Source organism: Solea solea, chromosome 12 (genome assembly GCF_958295425.1).
Source record: "Solea solea chromosome 12, fSolSol10.1, whole genome shotgun sequence".
Classification (NCBI taxonomy): Eukaryota; Metazoa; Chordata; class Actinopteri; order Pleuronectiformes; family Soleidae; genus Solea; species Solea solea.
The window spans coordinates 1,528,495-1,546,164 of NC_081145.1; the positions used below are offsets into that span (position 1 = coordinate 1,528,495).

Sequence of the window (17,670 nt, forward strand, 5' to 3'; positions counted from 1 at the left end):
AGATAACAATAATAATAATAATAATAATAATAATAACATAATAAAGATAATAACAATAATAATAATAATTATAATAATAATAATGATAGTAATAAGAAAAAAAAATGTTCATGTTTTTTTTTTCTTTTTCATCCTTTACGTTTTCAGATGACAAATCCTAAAACACAGGGGGAGTGCTCTCTATGTGGGAAAATTCTTGTGTCCGTCGCCAAGCACCTGAGGATCAGCCACAATTTGGTGAACCAGAAGGAGAGGGCCAGATATTTAAATAATCTGGCAACAGGGAGGACCCGAGTGCCACCGGGGCCCTGCCCTCTCCCTCTGTGTTCACCTTACATGCTGAACCTGGAAAAGCACCTGAGGGCCCACAAGGACATTACTGCTGGCCGGATGCAGGCGGAACTGCAGTCCATCAAGCGAATGACGGCCCTTAAATTGCTGGCTGAACTGAGGGCCAGTAATCCCACTCCTCCGATGGTGTCCTTACTGGACTTCTCTGATGCAGAAGAGGACCCGGAGGAGGGGGTTTCTGGCCTTTGCAGGAACAAAACTTGCGTCAATGCCAGGGTAAGGGTCTGCGAGCTAGAAAGGAAGCTGGACGACGCGACGCGTCTCAACGCTGACCTCACTGTGAGTGAATGAAAAAAACATAGCAATTATACATTCTATCCATGTTTAATTTCTTTGAATAATGCAATCATTGCGTTGTCCGGTTTTCAACGCAATGATTTTCTTTTGCTGTTTGTTTTTCCCTCTTCAGAGACAGCTGAGGGAGCTGAAAAAAGCAGCTCTGTGTCGCCAGCGCCCGAGCCTTGGGCAGCTCGGCCAGCAAGTAGCTCCTCCTCCTCATCTGGGAGTGAGGAGGAGGAAGAGGAGGAGCAGCAGCCACCGCAGCAGCAGCGGCGGCCCACTGCCCTGCTCCACACTCAGACAGACTCCTCCTCTGGGACTGAGGAGGAGGAGGAAGAGGAGGAGGAGCAGCAGCCCCCCGCTCCGGTCCTTCCTGGCTCTGATTCCGAGGAAGAGGAGGAGGAAGATGAGCCGGAGGAGGAAGATGAGCCGGAGGCTGCTGCTGAAGAGGGTGGACAAACAGAGACACCTTTCCTCTCCCCCTCAGGTGAGAAGATAATAGATTAGTGTAATTCATTGTCATTATCATTTTGCCCAAGTCCAAAGTATTTACCTTAATTCAACTCCCGGCAGAAGAAGAAGAAGAAGGAGGAGGAGGAGGACACAGGCGGTGAGGAGGTTAGTGTAGAATCATTGAGCACATGTGGTCATGTGGCAGAGGTGTTATTGATGTTTTGTTTTGGTTTTCCAGGAAAATGAACAGTGTAAGTGGTCGCATGAGCAACGGGAGCTATTCCGTACCATGCGGCCATATTTTACAGGCCGGAGCAAAGGTTCCCTCATACAGGCCATTGAGTTTGGCACCTCCATGAGTAAGACTGAACACATTGTGTATTTGTGCAGGTGTGTGGAGTGTTTTCTTGCTACATTCATCATCATGTGTGTTTCATCTTTACAGATGTATACATGGAGGAGTATGCCACATTCACGTTCTGCCCAGAGGGAACACAGAAAATTAAAGAGAATGCCCAAACGAAGGTCAGCCAGGCAAAGGTTTTTGTTAAATACCTTTGCCTCGGCTGGCCTTCCATGACGCTGTGGGACTGGATGTTCCTGTTCAATGTCCCACTCCTGAAGTTGTAAGTAGTGAATGCACGGATGATAAGCATGTTCCTTCTTAGCAAGTCTTTTGCTTATTTACGTACAGGTTTGATGATGATGATGATGATGATGAAGTACTCAAAAGATATGACTGAGACTAAATCCAGACTGGTCTTCTTTCTACAGCTACCCTGCTCTCCTGCGAAATGTTGGCCTGGCCCCAATGACAGTCGCACTGTATGTGGGCCAGGCCATATCCTTCCTCGAACACTTCAGGGACACACCTCCGAAACATTCACGCGTGAAAAGCGTGGAGGTCACTGTCCTTGTACGAGAGCTCAGGAAGGTGATATAAGGATATAGGCAGGAAACTCGTTGGACACCAGTCGCTTGTGAAACAAGACAAGCAGCAGCGGCTGGTGTCCAAGGAGGACCTGGCCCAGTGCCAGGCCTTGGCCAAGGCCAAAATGCCAGAACTGCTTGGTGAGTCTGTATTGCCTCTCTCTCTTTCTCTCTCACACACTTTTTGTCAGAGCCTAAAAGCTTTAAGTGTTTAAGTCTAAGGGTTCTCTTCTCTCTTTTACTCTAATTACAGAGGACATGAGAAAGGCTCCAGCCTGAGACCCCAGGACCCGCTATCGGTTCTTTGGCTACCTAGCGGCCTATCTTTCAGCCATATATGGCCACAGGTCGGGAGTGTTAGCCAAAATGAAGGTCAAAGAGGTCAAGGACGCTGTGGGGGACGAGAAGGCGGGCTACCTTGTGAATGTAAGTATCATTTTAATCTCATTCCCAAACTTTTCCCAACATTTAGACGTCAATTTTTGTTTATGTACCACACTTACAAATTGGCGGTCACCAGTGCCCGACCCTTAAAAAAGTGCAATATTCAGTGCACAAGTTCAGTGTGTTCACTTTGTTCAATTGTTTTGTTTTTGTTCAATTTGTTCTTGGTCGATTTTTTGGTTTTGAGGAAGAGGAAAATCAAACATGATTTTTCAATTTTGTCAATATCCAATGGGTTATTTCCCTTCATTATTTTTTGTTTTTTTGAGGGGGTCAAAAGTCATTGTGGTTCACGTCAGATACTTTAGGTTCTTCCGTCATGAGTGTATTGCACTTTTCTGAGCCTTCCCGTTTGTGGATTTCCTGTCAGTGAAGTACCTTTTTCTCAGTGGATTATTTGGCATGTTTGTGCTCTTTGTGGATCTTTTTTTGTTTGCCTTTTACAGACTGTTCTCTCTGTTACGTGGATCCCCCGCCAGCGGCTTTTGGCGCCCTATTTGAGGATGCGCTTTTGCTACAGACTGTTTTTTGTGTGCATATTCTAAATAAACTTTGTTACTTATAGGCCATAAGGTGAAACAGGAAAAAGTGGCTAGAAAGTGATTTTTGTTCCCACGTCTGGGCACTACTCTTTTTTTTGCATTTTTGCATAGACAATGCCATTGTGGACATTAGGTTAAAGGTTATCCTCAAAATATCCTGCAGTTTTTTTTTTAGAGCCATAAATGTATAAAAATAGGAATTACAAAAAAATAAAAATCTTATGCAGCTGGTTTTTCTTGTAAATGTATTTACATTCATTCTGGAAACAGAATCTCTCTCACAAATTGACATTTATACATATACCTAACATGTAAGACAAGTATTTTAGCATTAGTATACTTTAATTTGAATTTAAACCATGAAATATACAAAAAAATTAAAATAAACGCTTCAAAATAAGTGAATAGCAACCTGTACAATTGAACATGGTACGTTTTGCTAAACAATGATGTTTTATACATTAAACATTTCGGTAGATACTGTGTTATAAGAGGAAGTAAAAAATAAAATAAAATAAAGAACACTTTGGCCCAAAATGGCTGACATCAATCAAAATATCGAATAATGCCGAAAAATGGATAATACAACAAAAACTGCATTACAGTTCTGAATCTGTACACAATATAGTATAAAACAATATTTACCTGAACAAAACAATGTGTTGATGTCACAGCAGGTCTTGAATATTTTTTTATACATTTATTTTATTATTTTGTCTTAACTTTGCACATTGTTAAAGCCATATCTCAAGAATTCTTTGATACATTTTCCTCACATTTGGCACAAACTCAAACTATGATTATTATAATTTTTTTAAGGTCAAGTGCACTGTAACCTCACATTTTATTTTTAAAGTATTTAACTTAAGTAACTAAAAAAAAGAAATAGTAAAATGTTTCTCAAATTTGGCAAAAACTAACATTTTTATTAGAGAACTAACTGATTAAGTGTGACTTTACGTATTCTGAACAAGGGAGACATTGTTCATCTCTTAGCTATCACTATCATCAGAGCCATCTTCCCATGTGCTTTTATCCTCTGTTTCCATGGAAATATTGGCACAATTTTGGCACCGACACAAATCAGTACAGGAGAGTCTTGCAGACATACAGGAACATCTTCCTGTCTCACATTTGCTCTGCTTGCAGCTGCAGTGGACTACCTTTAACGCACTCTCAGGGGCAGGATTTGTAGTCATCCATGTAACTTTTAACTCCCCATCCTCAATGTGCCATCCATTGCCATTGGGTGAAGGGGCAGACATTATACCTTTGAGAGAATGTCTCATTATTGCAGCCTGGTTTGCCCTTTTGCAGTGTTGGTGCAGGGCGTCACTTGTAGGGGGCATTGAGAGTTCCGGCAAAGCTGATGATGCCATGCAGAATGCTCTGTACCTTGCGATTGTGGCGACACGAGGTATGGGGAGGTGCCTTTTTAAGGCAGCATCGAGAAAGTTTAATTTGTTGCCAGACAATTTGTTGCCAGACAACGCCACCCTGGGAATTTCACCAAGGGAAGAGGACTAACCCCAAATAAAGGAAGGCACTGAGGTTCGTTATGCAACGAGACAGAGACGGCAGTTCAATAATACAAAATACTTTTATTTATACAAATTTCTGTTTTAAAAATACTATAAAAAGGATTACTCACGTAAGGGGACATATAAGGGGAACCAATCAGTGCTGAGACCTACCACGAAAAACCGGATCCAAAGAAAAGGGGATCCCAGGAACACCACACGTGAAGCAAATAAAGTAAACAAAACAAAGAAGCTACCAAGTGCTAACACAACAAAAAGGGGACACCATGACCAGGACACCAATCCCCCACCGTAGGTTCAGCACCTGAATGGGGGCGACCAGAGAGCAACCAATTAGAAAAGAACAAATAATGAAACAAAACAATAACTAATAACAAAAAAGAAATCAAAGAATTAAATGTACAAAAGCTATAATGATTAAACAATAACAAATAAGCAAAATTCTATATAACAACAATTGAAATGCAACCCGTAATAACCCAAAACTTAACAGAATAATTGTATTTATGGGTTACAGCAAAACAAATTACAAACGAAATTAAAGAAATTACCAGAAAAGAACAAAATCAAATATATAGTATAGTATATTCCCACACTGTCCTCTCATGCAAGTACACACACACACACACACACACACACAGTTTAAGATGAGGCTGCGCCAACAATCGGAGACGCGTTACCAAGCGACCGCTTCGCCCTGCGAGCAACGGGTAGAAGCACGTACACTATCACCAGCCGAATAAACGCACAAGGCGATCAGAAACTGGGTGGAGCAGTGAGTGTCAGGCATAAGGCGAAACAATAAGTCCCGCAAACACACAGTTCCAATGAGGCACAGCAATCAGTCCAAATAATCTCTTTAGATGAGGCAAAGAAGTGAAGAGACAAAGCGGAAGCAAAGCAGCAGCGGTTCTATGGGCACATTAGCTGGCGCTGCGCCACTACAGTCAGTCATCCGATCAGGCGATCCCGGCCAACACAGCGTGGGACGGAGGAATCACGCTCCCCGAGAGCGACCAGCGGCGGACAGTGAGCGGCACACAGAGCGGCGAACAGCGCGCAGCCAGCAGCAACACCCAGGTGGACCTGTAACCACACGAACGCGGAAATGGAGGAAGCACAGGAGTGACGCGACCCAGCCTCCAGCAAGCTAGGGGCTGACAGGTTCTTTACGCCCGCCTTTATGTGGCAGTCTCCCACGGTGATTGGGTGGAACTGCAGCACACCTGACAGTTACCAGGACAATGAACTACGTATTGCCACAATCTGCCCCCATCAATTGAATCGTCGTCCCGACGATGGAATAACCGACAACAACTAGGCTCAGCTCCAAGGCCTAAATAGTGCAGCAACTGCATTAGAAATGGGAACAGAAGGGTTAACACTTCCTTGTCCAGCGCCCCCTGCAGGCCGCGGGAGGTGGTGGACATTGGAGTGGTGACCTGCAGTTAACCGTGCTGTTCGCCGAACAGCATCCTCAGCAACAGGGAGGGAAAAAGTACCTGTCACTACAGGAGCAGGGACCACTAAGGAAGATGGCACCAAGGGGGCTGGGTCAGATGGTGGAACCAGCGATCTAGGGGTGGTTTGGGTCACAGCTTTGGCCTGGAAGGAAGTGGGCAACGGGTTCTCAGGCCTCACTACCAGCCAATCACCATCACATGACACCTCATCCTCTGACTGAGATTGCTCAGGAGGAGGTAGATAGGAAACAGCAGCTCCACCGGGAGGATCTACCCCTACCACAGCCTTCAACAAAGAACGATGGACCTGCCTGGCTCGGGCTAGATCATTCCTAGGGGCAATGGTGTAGAGCGATCCCCCTTCCCTCGGTGCCCTCATCACACGATACATGACCGAGGCCCACTGATCCTGGATCTTGTGGCGCCCCCGTACATCAAGGTCTCGCAACCATACCAACTGGCCCTCTTCCAGGGGGACATCGCGGACATGTTGGTCATGGTTTTTCTTACGGCGCTCTGCAGCAGCCTTCAAACGGTCACAAGCTCCCTCAAAAGCCATCTGTAAGCGGGCTTGGTGCTCCTGAACCCACTCGTGGACATAGCCACCGACAGGATCCTGAACCCTGCCTAAAAGGAAGTCAACTGGGAGTCTTGGCTCCTGGCCAAACATCAACAGGAAAGGGGACTCACCAGTTGCCTGATGCGGGGTGGTGTTATAAGCATACAGGACCTGGGGAAGACAGGAACTCCAGTCATGCTTACGGGACACAGGCAATGTACGCAGCAGATCGTGAAGTGTTCTATTGAAACGCTCACATTGCCCATTCCCTGAAGGATGGTATGGTGTGGTTCGAGACTTCTCTATCCCGTACAAAATACATAACTGCCGAATGAGAGAACCCTCAAAACTCCGCCCCTGATCTGAATGTATCCGGGCTGGGACACCAAATTTTGAAAACCACTCAGTAACCAAGACCCGAGCTACAGTGGTAGCTCGCTGATCACCGGTAGGTACAGCCCACGTGTACTTACTGAAGACATCAGTCATTATGAGGACGTCTTCCATCCCATTACGACTGACAGACATACCTGGCCAGTAACACCGCTGGCGCAGGAGCTCCAGAGTCCTCTCAATCCCCTGATGACCGTGTGCTTGGTGAACCTCAGTCAGCACACCTGTTTTTAAAGCTGCAGGCAACACCAACTGAAACACAACCTCGGCCCCATCCGGCCGGAAAACCCGGCGATACAACACACCATCCCTTTCAAGCAATCGGTCCCACTGCCGGAGCAGCACCAAAGCTGACTGAGACACTTGTCTCCTCTCCTCTTGAGTGGGACGCTGTTTACGTGCCCAGAAGGCCAGAACTTCCTGGATGACTGGGTCAGTGTGCTGGAGCGTAGCCATGTCAGATGGGGGATGATGGGGCAAGGCTGAAACAGTGGCTTGTGTCGCAGGGTGAAGTCAGCATACGCCAGCACAGGTGCAGTAGTGAGACGAGTTTTCAAAGTCTCAAAGCCATGGCAACACTCCTCTGTCCAACGACCAGCGACGGTTTGATCTACTCGCTTAAGGTTGAGGCCCGCCAGCTCTGCCACCAGCTTATGCATAGGTACGCCAGCTTCGCAAAACCCTCTACAAAGTGGCGGTAGTAGCTGGCGAAACCAAGGAAGGAACGCAGCTCTGAGAGAGTGGCCGGAGAGGGCCAGCTAGCGACAGCCTTGACCTTACTGGGGTCAGTGGAGACACCTTTGTCTGAAATGACATGACCCAGGTAACTCACTTCTTGCTGGAAGAAGGCACACTTACTGAGTTTCAACTTTAGCTTTTCGTGCTGCAAACGTCCCAGCACCACACCCAACCTCTCCAGATGTTGCTCAATGGTAGAGGAGAAAACCACTATGTCATCAAGATACAACAGCAAGGATTGGCACTGCTGGTCGCCGAAAATCCGCTGCATCAATCGCTGGAAGGTGCTGGGAGCGTTGCAAAGCCCAAAGGGCATGCGGTTCCACTCAAACAGGCCAAAGGGGGTACAAAAGGCAGTTTTGGAACAATCGGCCTCTGCCACAGGGACCTGATTGTACCCACTAGCCAGGTCCATGGTGGAAAACCAACGAGCGCAGGTTAGGGCATCTAAGGACTCATCGATGCGGGGCAATGGAAAAGCATCCTTCCTGGTTTTACCATTCAGGAGCCTATAATCCACACACATACGAAGACTACCGTCCTTCTTCTTGACCAGCACAATTGGAGAGGCATATGGGCTCTGCTGCTCTCCCTAATGACCTGAGCCCCCAGTAGTTGATTATTGTGATCTTTAACAACCTCATACTCAGATGGAGGAATTCGGCGATACCGTTGCCGCACAGGGACATCATCTAAGAGCGGGATCTCGTGAGAGATCAGATCAGTACACCCTAGGTCCGCGTCATGAGCTGAAAAAACGGAACGATACTGGCCAAGAAGAGCCCTCACCTTATCCTGTGCTCCCGCAGGCAAATGACCCAACTCCAAAGCTGCCATCTGCTCCTGTACTGATGGAGAAACAGATTGAGAAGCCACTGTAGCCACCACGGGTGGCACCTCAGTGACACCAGCAGGCAAATTTACCACCCGTACCTCCTCTAAGGTCCCCATAACAGCATGGGGGTAAAGCAGCACGTCAAAAGACCCTACATTCACAATGGGAATGTAGGCTGTGCCCCGTACTACCGGTACCAGGGCAGGAGATGCAAGCAGCCCAGCGGGAAAGCCAGAGTCTAGGGTCTGAAAGAGCACAGTATTGCAAGAGTGCTGCTCTGGGCATGTGGCCGCGACAATCTTCATCACGCCACCCGGGATACGACAAGCCTTTTTACCACGTAGCTTGACTTTCCCTGCCCCCCGATCAGTTATAACACTGGTTTCATGGCACCTTTGGAGGGTCTGTGTGACGGCCTTAGGGGCCTCAGATACCACTGGCAGATCGAACAAAGCTAAGCCATGCTGCCCAAAAAGTTCTCCATAGCACCTGCGGATAACATTCATCCCTAAAATACCGGGAGCCTGCAAAGATGCACCACCAGGCTGGTCCTTGACCACCAGAATCCCACAGGCTGGCAACAACTTCCCACAAAGCTCTACATCCAGCTCTAAGTAGCCGATATAAGGGATGGCCAGGCCATTGGCTGCTTTAAGCTGCAGCCAGTGACAAAATTTAAGCCGCTCTGGGCCCCAGGGCTCAAACTGCTGACGGAAAAGAGACTCGGTAATAGTTGACACCATAGACCCTGTATCTACTAGACAAGAGACCGCAACCCCGCCCATCTTCACACCTAAATGAGGACAAGATGACATGAGCTTGGACACTTCCATCTCACCTGTACCTGGACCTTACCCTGAGCCAATAACGGCCCCCTCTGAACTGTGGCTCTGCAGTTCAGCGGGTGCTAGTTTTCCGACGCCTGGGCAGAATGGAACGGCCTACGTGGCTGAGAGACCAGCAAAGAAGGCTGAGTGCGGGCAGGGACACGAGCTCCATCACACTCCCGGGCAATGTGACCTGGTTGCTGACATCTCCTACAGATAATGGGACCACGAAAAGATGTTCGGCTTTGCTGCTGAGAGACCTGCAGACGGGAAATGCTCTGAGTCAGTTGGTTCAGCTGTTCCTGCTGCAACTTCAGCATTTCCTTCATCTCACCCAGCTCCAAGGCTTGAGGCGAACTAACACCTGCCTGACGGCTGCCCTGGACCACACACTGAGCATTGAAGACAGAAGGAACAGAATGACTATGACCTCTAACACCTCCAGGTAAGCCCTCTCACTCCCACCTGATCGCCTCACTCCTAGCCTCCAGTAAGGTAGCAGTAGGCTGCCTGCGCACAAACTGCTTCAGCTCGCGACGAAGTGACCCATCCAGCACATGTTCCACAAACTGGTCCCGTAACGAAACCTCTGCATTGGGTACGCCACTGGGTGCACGCTGCTTCACAGAGGTCATGAGGCTCATCAATACAAGAGAAAACTCTAATAGAGTCTCTCCCTTGTGCTGCCGTCAGGAGAAAAATGCCTCTTGTAAAGCTACATATGACTCTGCACACCCATAAAGCTCTTCTAACACCGCAATGATCTTGACTGGGTCTAAACGCTCTTCACTGGGGCGGTACTTAATTTCCTCACGCGCCTCCCCCGCTAGGTGGTCAAATAAGAAGAATGCCTGATCGGATGCAGACAAGTGGCGTGCTCTCATACAGGCTTGCACCTCCTCCAGCCATTCGGCCAACCCTATGCCTGACTTCCCCCTAAATGTGGGACATTTTCTGTCTCTGGGCACAAAAATCAGTCTCTCCGTTGAAGGAGCACTGGCAACGGAGGGTGCAGCGGGCGCAAGCGAAACTGGGGGCACTGTACTAGGGCCAGGCACGGCCGCCACCTGTTCCTGTCTCATCCTCTCGTTGTCTGCTCTTAACTGAGCAACTGAATCCCTCAGTTCCTGCAGTTCTGCCTCCATAACTAAACCTATACCAGCTACAACCTTCCCTACCGTGAGGAGGAGACCAAGGAAAAGGGGAAAGGGCTTGTTGCAGGTCCACAAAACCAGCTGCTGCTTTGCCTCGGAGGAAGAAAAAGAAAGAAAAGAAACACAGGTCAGGCACAGACACTTACATTAATAACAAAACCACAATTTTTCTTTTAAACAAATGAAAAAAAACAAACCAAAACAGAACGCACGTCTCTGCTCTTAAATTGCAAATCCTGCCGACAATGCCATATTGTGGCGGCACGAGGTATGGGGAGGTGCCTTTTTAAGGCAGCATTGAGAAAGTTTAATTTGTTGCCAGACAACGCCACCCTGGGAATTTCACCCAGGGATTTCTTATAAGAGGACTAACCCCAAATAAAGGAAGGCACTGAGGTTCGTTATGCAACGAGACAGAGACGGCAGTTCAATAATACAAAATACTTTTATTTATACAAATTTCTGTTTTAAAAATACTATAAAAAGGATTACTCACGTAAGGGGACATATAACGGGAACCAATCAGTGCTGAGACCTCCCACGAAAAACCGTATCCAAAGAAAAGGGGATCCCAGGAACACCACACGTGAAGCAAATAAAAGTAAACAAAACAAAGAAGCTACCAAGTGCTAACACAACAAAAAGGGGACACCATGACCAGGACACCAATCCACCACCGTAGGCTCAGCACCTGAATGGGGGCAACCAGAGAGCAACCAATTAGAAAAGAACAAATAATGAAACAAAACAATAACTAATAACAAAAAGAAATCAAAGAATTAAATGTACAAAAGCTATAATGATTAAACAATAACAAATAAGCAAAATTCTATATAACAACAATTGAAATGCAACCCGTAATAACCCAAAACTTAACAGAATAATTGTATTTATGGGTTACAGCAAAACAAATTACAAACGAAATTAAAGAAATTACCAGAAAAGAACAAAATCAAATATATAGTATAGTATATTCCCACACTGTCCTCTCATGCAAGTACACACACACACACACACAGTTTAAGATGAGGCTGCGCCAACAATCGGAGACGTGTTACCAAGCGACCGCTTCGCCCTGCGAGCAACGGGTAGAAGCACGTACACTATCACCAGCCGAATAAACGGACAAGGCGATCAGAAACTGGGTGGAGCAGTGAGTGTCCAGCGTAAATGCAGTGTGCATTTGGACTATCTGGGTATCTCATAGGACTACTGGAATTAAGCTAAGTATCACTTCTGTAGGTCTTTCTTATTTGGTTGCTATTTCAATAATTGCTATTGTATGTAGCTGGTTGCTTGACTTTTGTGACTTTTGACTTGTCTGTTTAATGAAGGTGAAAGTTTTGTAAAGATATTTGGTCTGCTAGGTCAAAAAGAAAGTTGTTATTGTTGCTGCTTTGACCTAGTTTCTATTGAGCCATCACCATCACCAGGTGAGAAGTTTCACTGGCAAAGGGGAGTGGCCAACACAGCTGTAACTAATCAGCCCCTAATCAGGGAGTGGCCACTCAGCTGCAACTAATCAGCACCTAATCAGGTGTCTTTTAAGAAGCAGCACTGACTTTGAAGCGGCAGCTTCAGCGGCAGACTCTTCAGACGAAGACTCTAACAAGGAGGCTAACGGGGCTAAGTACCTGTCTGCAAGTGTTTTCGACCTTTCACATATGTGCCTTTTTTCCATTCCTGTTCATGTCTCTTCTCATAGATACTACAAACCTCACAATCACTCACAGCATCACCGTAACCTGTCCTCACTTATCTATCCCACCCGCTCCACACACATCCAACACCTTGTCGCAGGGGGCCTGTGGAACTGCCAGTCAGCTACCCGCAAGACTGAGTTCATTTCCGGCTTTGCTACTGAGCAATGCCTGGACTTCCTTGCTCTCACTGAGACTTGGATAACACCCTCCAACACAGCCATCCCTGCAGCTCTCTCCTCCGCCCACTCCTTCTCCCACACACCCAGATCCACTGGAAGAGGTGGTGGGACAGGTCTGCTCATCAACCCCAACTGGACTTTCACTCTTTACCCACTGCCACACTTCTCTTCACAGTCGTTTGAATTTCATGCTGTAACTGTAACTCACCCAGTCAAACTAATCATTATTGTCATCTACCGTCCACCAGGCCCATTAGGACACTTCTTGGAGGAACTAGATGTCCTCCTCTCAAACGTCCCAGAAAATGGCCCACCACTTGTTCTTCTTGGTGACTTCAACATCCAGTCAGAGAAGTCATCCGATCTACTATTTCTACTTTCGTCTCTTTCTCTCTCACTGGCTCCTTCTCTACCAACTCACAAAGCTGGCAACCACCTTGACCTCATCTTCACCAGAAACTGCTCCACCTCCGACCTCACGGTAACTCCACTTCATGTCTCTGATCATTTCTTCATTTCCTACTCTCTCCCACTCTCCCAATCTGATGATCTCATCTCATCAGATACTGCACTTGTCCGTCGCAACATTCGCTCTCTCTCTCCCTCCTCTCTCTCCTCAACTGTTCTATCAGCACTTCCTTCAGCTGACTCCTTCTCCCTCATGCATCCCAACTCTGCCACAGACACATTCCTCTGTACTCTGTCCTCCTCTCTTGACTCTCTCTGTCCTCTTACTTCACGGCGGGTTCGTAAGTCCTCCCCAGCCCCGTGGTTGTCGGACTCAGTGCGTACTGAGAGAGCCACGATACGGGCAGCAGAAAGGAAATGGAGGAAATCAAAACTCCCTGACGACCTGCTTTCCTATCACTCTCTTCTCTCCACCCTCACTGCCTCTATCTCTGCAGCCAAACAATCTTTCTATCAGACTAAAATTCAATCCTCTTTCTCTAACCCCAAAAAACTTTTCTCGATCTTCTCTAACCTCCTTGATGCCCCCACCCCCCCTCCTCCCTCCTCCCTTCTACCAATTCACTTTGTCAACTACTTCACAAAGAAAGTAGATGACATTCGCTCTTCTTTCTCAACCCCACCTCCTGATCTCACCTCTCTACCAACCACAAATTCAGCTCCTTCTCTATCCTCTTTCACCCCTCTATCTCAGGATCAAGTTCTTTCCCTAATAACCTCTGCCCGCCCCACCTCCTGCCCCCTTGACCCTATCCCCTCTCACCTTCTTCAGTCAATTGCTTCTGATCTTCTGCCTTTCCTCACCCACCTCATTAACACATCTCTATCATCTGGTTGCTTTCCGGACTCTCTTAAAGAGGCCAGAGTGACCCCCCTCCTTAAAAAACCCACCCTTGACCCGTCTGAAGTAAATAACTACAGACCTGTCTCTCTTCTTCCTTTTCTCTCCAAAACTCTGGAGCGTGCTATCTTTAATCAACTCTCCTCCTACCTTCACCGGAACAACCTTCTTGATCCTCTTCAGTCTGGTTTTAAAGCAGGTCACTCGACCGAAACTGCACTCCTTGCTGTCACTGAGCAACTCCACACTGCCAGGGCTGCCTCTCTCTCCTCTGTGCTCATCCTCTTGGACCTTTCTGCAGCGTTTGACACAGTTAACCACCAGATCCTTATTTCCTCCCTTCAAGAACTAGGTGTCTCAGGATCTGCACTGACCCTACTCTCGTCCTATCTTCAAAACCGAACATACAGAGTAACCTGGAGAGGATCTGTGTCGGAACCCTGTCCTCTAGCTACTGGGGTCCCTCAGGGTTCTGACTTGGGCCCTCTCCTCTTCTCTCTATACACCAACTCTCTTGGTTCTGTTATTCTCTCTCTTGGTTCACAGCTACGCCGACGACACCCAACTCATCCTCTCTTTTCCCAGCTCCAACACAAATGTAGCAGAACGGATCTCCGCTTGTCTGACCGACATCTCTCAGTGGATGTCTGACCATCACCTGAAACTCAATCTCGACAAGACTGAGTTTCTTTTTCTCCCAGGAAAGGGCTCTCCCGCCACAGATCTAACCATCACCCTCGACAACTCTGTGGTAGCTCCTTCTCATACCGCAAGGAACCTGGGTGTGACACTTGATGACCATCTCTCCCTCACTGCCAACATTGCTGCAACAGCTCGATCTTGCAGATACATGTTGCAAAACATCAGAAGGATACGGCCTCTTCTAACCCAGAAGGCGGCACAGGTTCTGGTCCAGGCTCTTGTCATCTCACGCTTGGACTACTGCAACTCCCTCCTGGCTGGTCTCCCTGCGTGTGCCATACGACCTCTGCAACTCATCCAGAATGCAGCAGCTCGACTGGTCTTCAACTTACCAAAATTCTCCCACACTACACCGCTCCTCCGCTCCTTTCACTGGCTTCCTGCAGCTGCTCGCATCCGCTTCAAGACTCTAGTGCTTGCGTTCCATGCTACAAACGGATCCGGTCCAGCCTACATCCAGGACATGATCAAAACCTACACCCCAGCCCGCCCGCCCACTCCGCTCTGCATCGGCAAACCGGCTTGCTCCCCCCTCACTGAGAGGATCGCAGAGGCATTCGCAGAACTCAAGACTGTTCACTGTCCTAGCTCCCAAATGGTGGAACGAGCTCCCCATCAACATCCGGACAGCGGAAAGCCTCCACATCATCCGTCGCCGACTAAAAACACATTTCTTCCGACTCTACCTTGACTAAGACGACGGCGACAAAAAACAAAACAAAAAAACCCCTGTATACATTGCACTTATGACTAGCACTTCATAGTTTTGTCTCTTACTTACTGCTAGCTCTTATTTGTACCCAAATGTTTAAATGCACTTATTGTAAGTCGCTTTGGATAAAAGCGTCTGCTAAATGACATGTAATGTAATGTAATGTAATAATAATAAACGATTAAATAATAAAGATAATAATAATATAAATAATAATAAACTAATAAATAATAAATAATAAAGATAATAATAGTTTTTTTTTTCTTTTTCATTCTTTACGTGTTCAGATGACCAAGACGAAAACGCAGGGTGAGTGCCCAATTTGTGGCAAGGTCCTGGTGTCGGTGGCCAAGCACCTGAGAGTTAGCCACAATTTGGTGTACCCGAGGGCGAGGGTCATTATAAACAGTCTGACAACGGGGAGAACCCGAGTGCCACCAGGGCCCTGCCTTCTCCCTCTATGTGCACCTTACGTGATGAATCTTGAGAAACAATTAAGATCACACCAGGACATAAGTGCCGCCTGGCTGCACACTGAACTACGGGCAATTAAGAGGTCAATGGCCATCAAGATGTGAAAGGCAGTGCCCGACCCTTGGCCAGCTGCTTGCGCAGCCCACTGCCCAGCCCATGTCTAGCTCCGATTCCTCATCTGAGAGTAGTGAGGAAGAGGAGGAGCAGCAGCCACTGCAGCAGCAGCCATACGTTATTTGATCACCAACGCCTCAGAAGACAAGGTCTTCATCTGAAAAGGTTGGTAAAATACCACACTTTGGGTAGATGTGGCCCACCTGGGGGCACTTGGGGAAATTCGGGATGGCTCGCCCATGGAATTTGTGGCAATCGGGTAAATCCGGGAGATTTAAGGGCTTTGGGTAATTCGGGGAAGGGTTAGGGTTAGGGTTTTTAAGGTTGAGCCTATCCCCTCCGAAGAGAGGACAGGCAGGTGCACGCTCCATGCTCCAGGGAAACTGTATGTGCCCCGAGCCGTTCAGCCTCAGGTGAGTATATGTGATTTATTATTATTTAATATATTCCCGTAGTTTAGGGTTAATTATTATGTAATAGTGCCTAATTATTCATCTCTTTTCTCTTTTTCAGGTTTTTCCACAGGTGGTTCCAGGTTCCAGGTAAATAGGTCTCAATTGGAATTTAAGGTAAGTGTTTTCGTAGTTTTAGGTTTTAATTGTTGTTTGAAGTACGTATTTTTGTACATTTCTGGTGTCAATTAGTGTTTCAGGTAAGTATTTCCATACTTCTAAAGAGGGTTTGTTTGACCCTTAAATGAATAAAGATCTGGTTTTCAAAAAAATTGGTTTGCTTCCGTTTACTGTCCGCGTAAACAATAAACAAAAACACCACACATTACATATTATTGTTGGGTTAGGGTTAGGTCTATTTTTCTCTTGACACCAGAACCTGAACTTCATCCAGACCGGAAAAATAACTGACAAGTGTGAGCAAGTGTCAGCACAGGTAGGCTATCATAATATTGTTGTCCACCCAGGTCAGACGGCCCACCTGAAGTTCCCAGTGCCTGCTGATTTCACACACTCCCTTGCTCTCTTTGAAATCTGCCCTGGTGATCCACAGCTTGAGCAGCTAGATATGGGGGATTTGCTGGTCAAAGTGCATCACACAGAGAGACCATATGTTGAAATCCCTGTGGCCAACCCAACCAAGCACGATGTCATTCTAGCTAGCCGCATTACCCTGGGCACATTACCTTGTTGTTGAAAGGTGCTATACAAATAAACTTGCCTTGCCTTGCCTTGCCATACCACCCTCGGTGTAACCCATCAGAGAGGGTCCCTTTTGCAATGGCTTCGGACACTGAAAGACAAAGAAAAATGCAGATGGAAAGAACACTTGCCCCAAATGATCCATGCCTACAATTGTACCAGGCAAGAAGCCACAGGGTACTCGCCATCCTCGTCTGCCTGTAGACCTCTTATTTGGACTGGGGACAGAGGAGGAAGTCACATCCCCACGGGGATATGCGGAGAAGTGGGCAGCAAAAATGAAGGAAGCCTACAAAGTTGCCTCCGAAAACAGCCGTCAGTCAAGTGCCAGGGGTAAGCAGTACTACAATCGACATGTGAAAGGAGTGACTCTGTTGCCAGGTGATCGTGTACTAGGGCAAAAGAGGAGGCCCAGGAAAATTGAGATCTTACTGGGAAGACACTGTGTACCAATTCAAGGAGCAACTGAACAGTGGTCCAATGTACAAAGTGTGTCCAGAAAGAGGAGAAGGCAGAACTCGTACCCTGCATCGTAACTTGTTGCACCTGGTAAATGATTTACCTTCTGACTTATCTGTACCATCTGAACCTGCAAAGATGAGAAACTTGTCTTCATCACTACCTAACGAGAGATGAAGAAGAGAAAGAGGGTTAAACAGTCAACATCACAATGAACTGGCTGCGAACAGTGACTTATCAGACTCAGATGAGGAGGGGGACACTGGATACTGGCTCCGACTACCGGTAAGGAGAGAACCCATCAGTGGACTGCCAATACCCACTCAAAAGCCAGAGAAAGACTTGGCTCACTCCC

At 47.1% G+C, this 17,670-nt stretch overlaps 1 long non-coding RNA gene and 1 pseudogene across 1 annotated transcript; one reads left to right on the plus strand and one right to left on the minus strand.

The window, feature by feature from the left end:
• The first annotated feature begins 976 nt into the window (after nt 1–976).
• LOC131469799 (uncharacterized) lies at nt 977–1,701 on the plus strand. Its single transcript, XR_009241840.1, has 3 exons — nt 977–1,117; nt 1,204–1,442; nt 1,529–1,701. It is a non-coding gene; the product is annotated as an uncharacterized LOC131469799 (long non-coding RNA).
• A 3,470-nt stretch (nt 1,702–5,171) lies between these two features.
• On the minus strand, nt 5,172–9,295 carry LOC131469796 (uncharacterized; annotated as a pseudogene).
• Between the last annotated feature and the right edge of the window lie 8,375 nt (nt 9,296–17,670).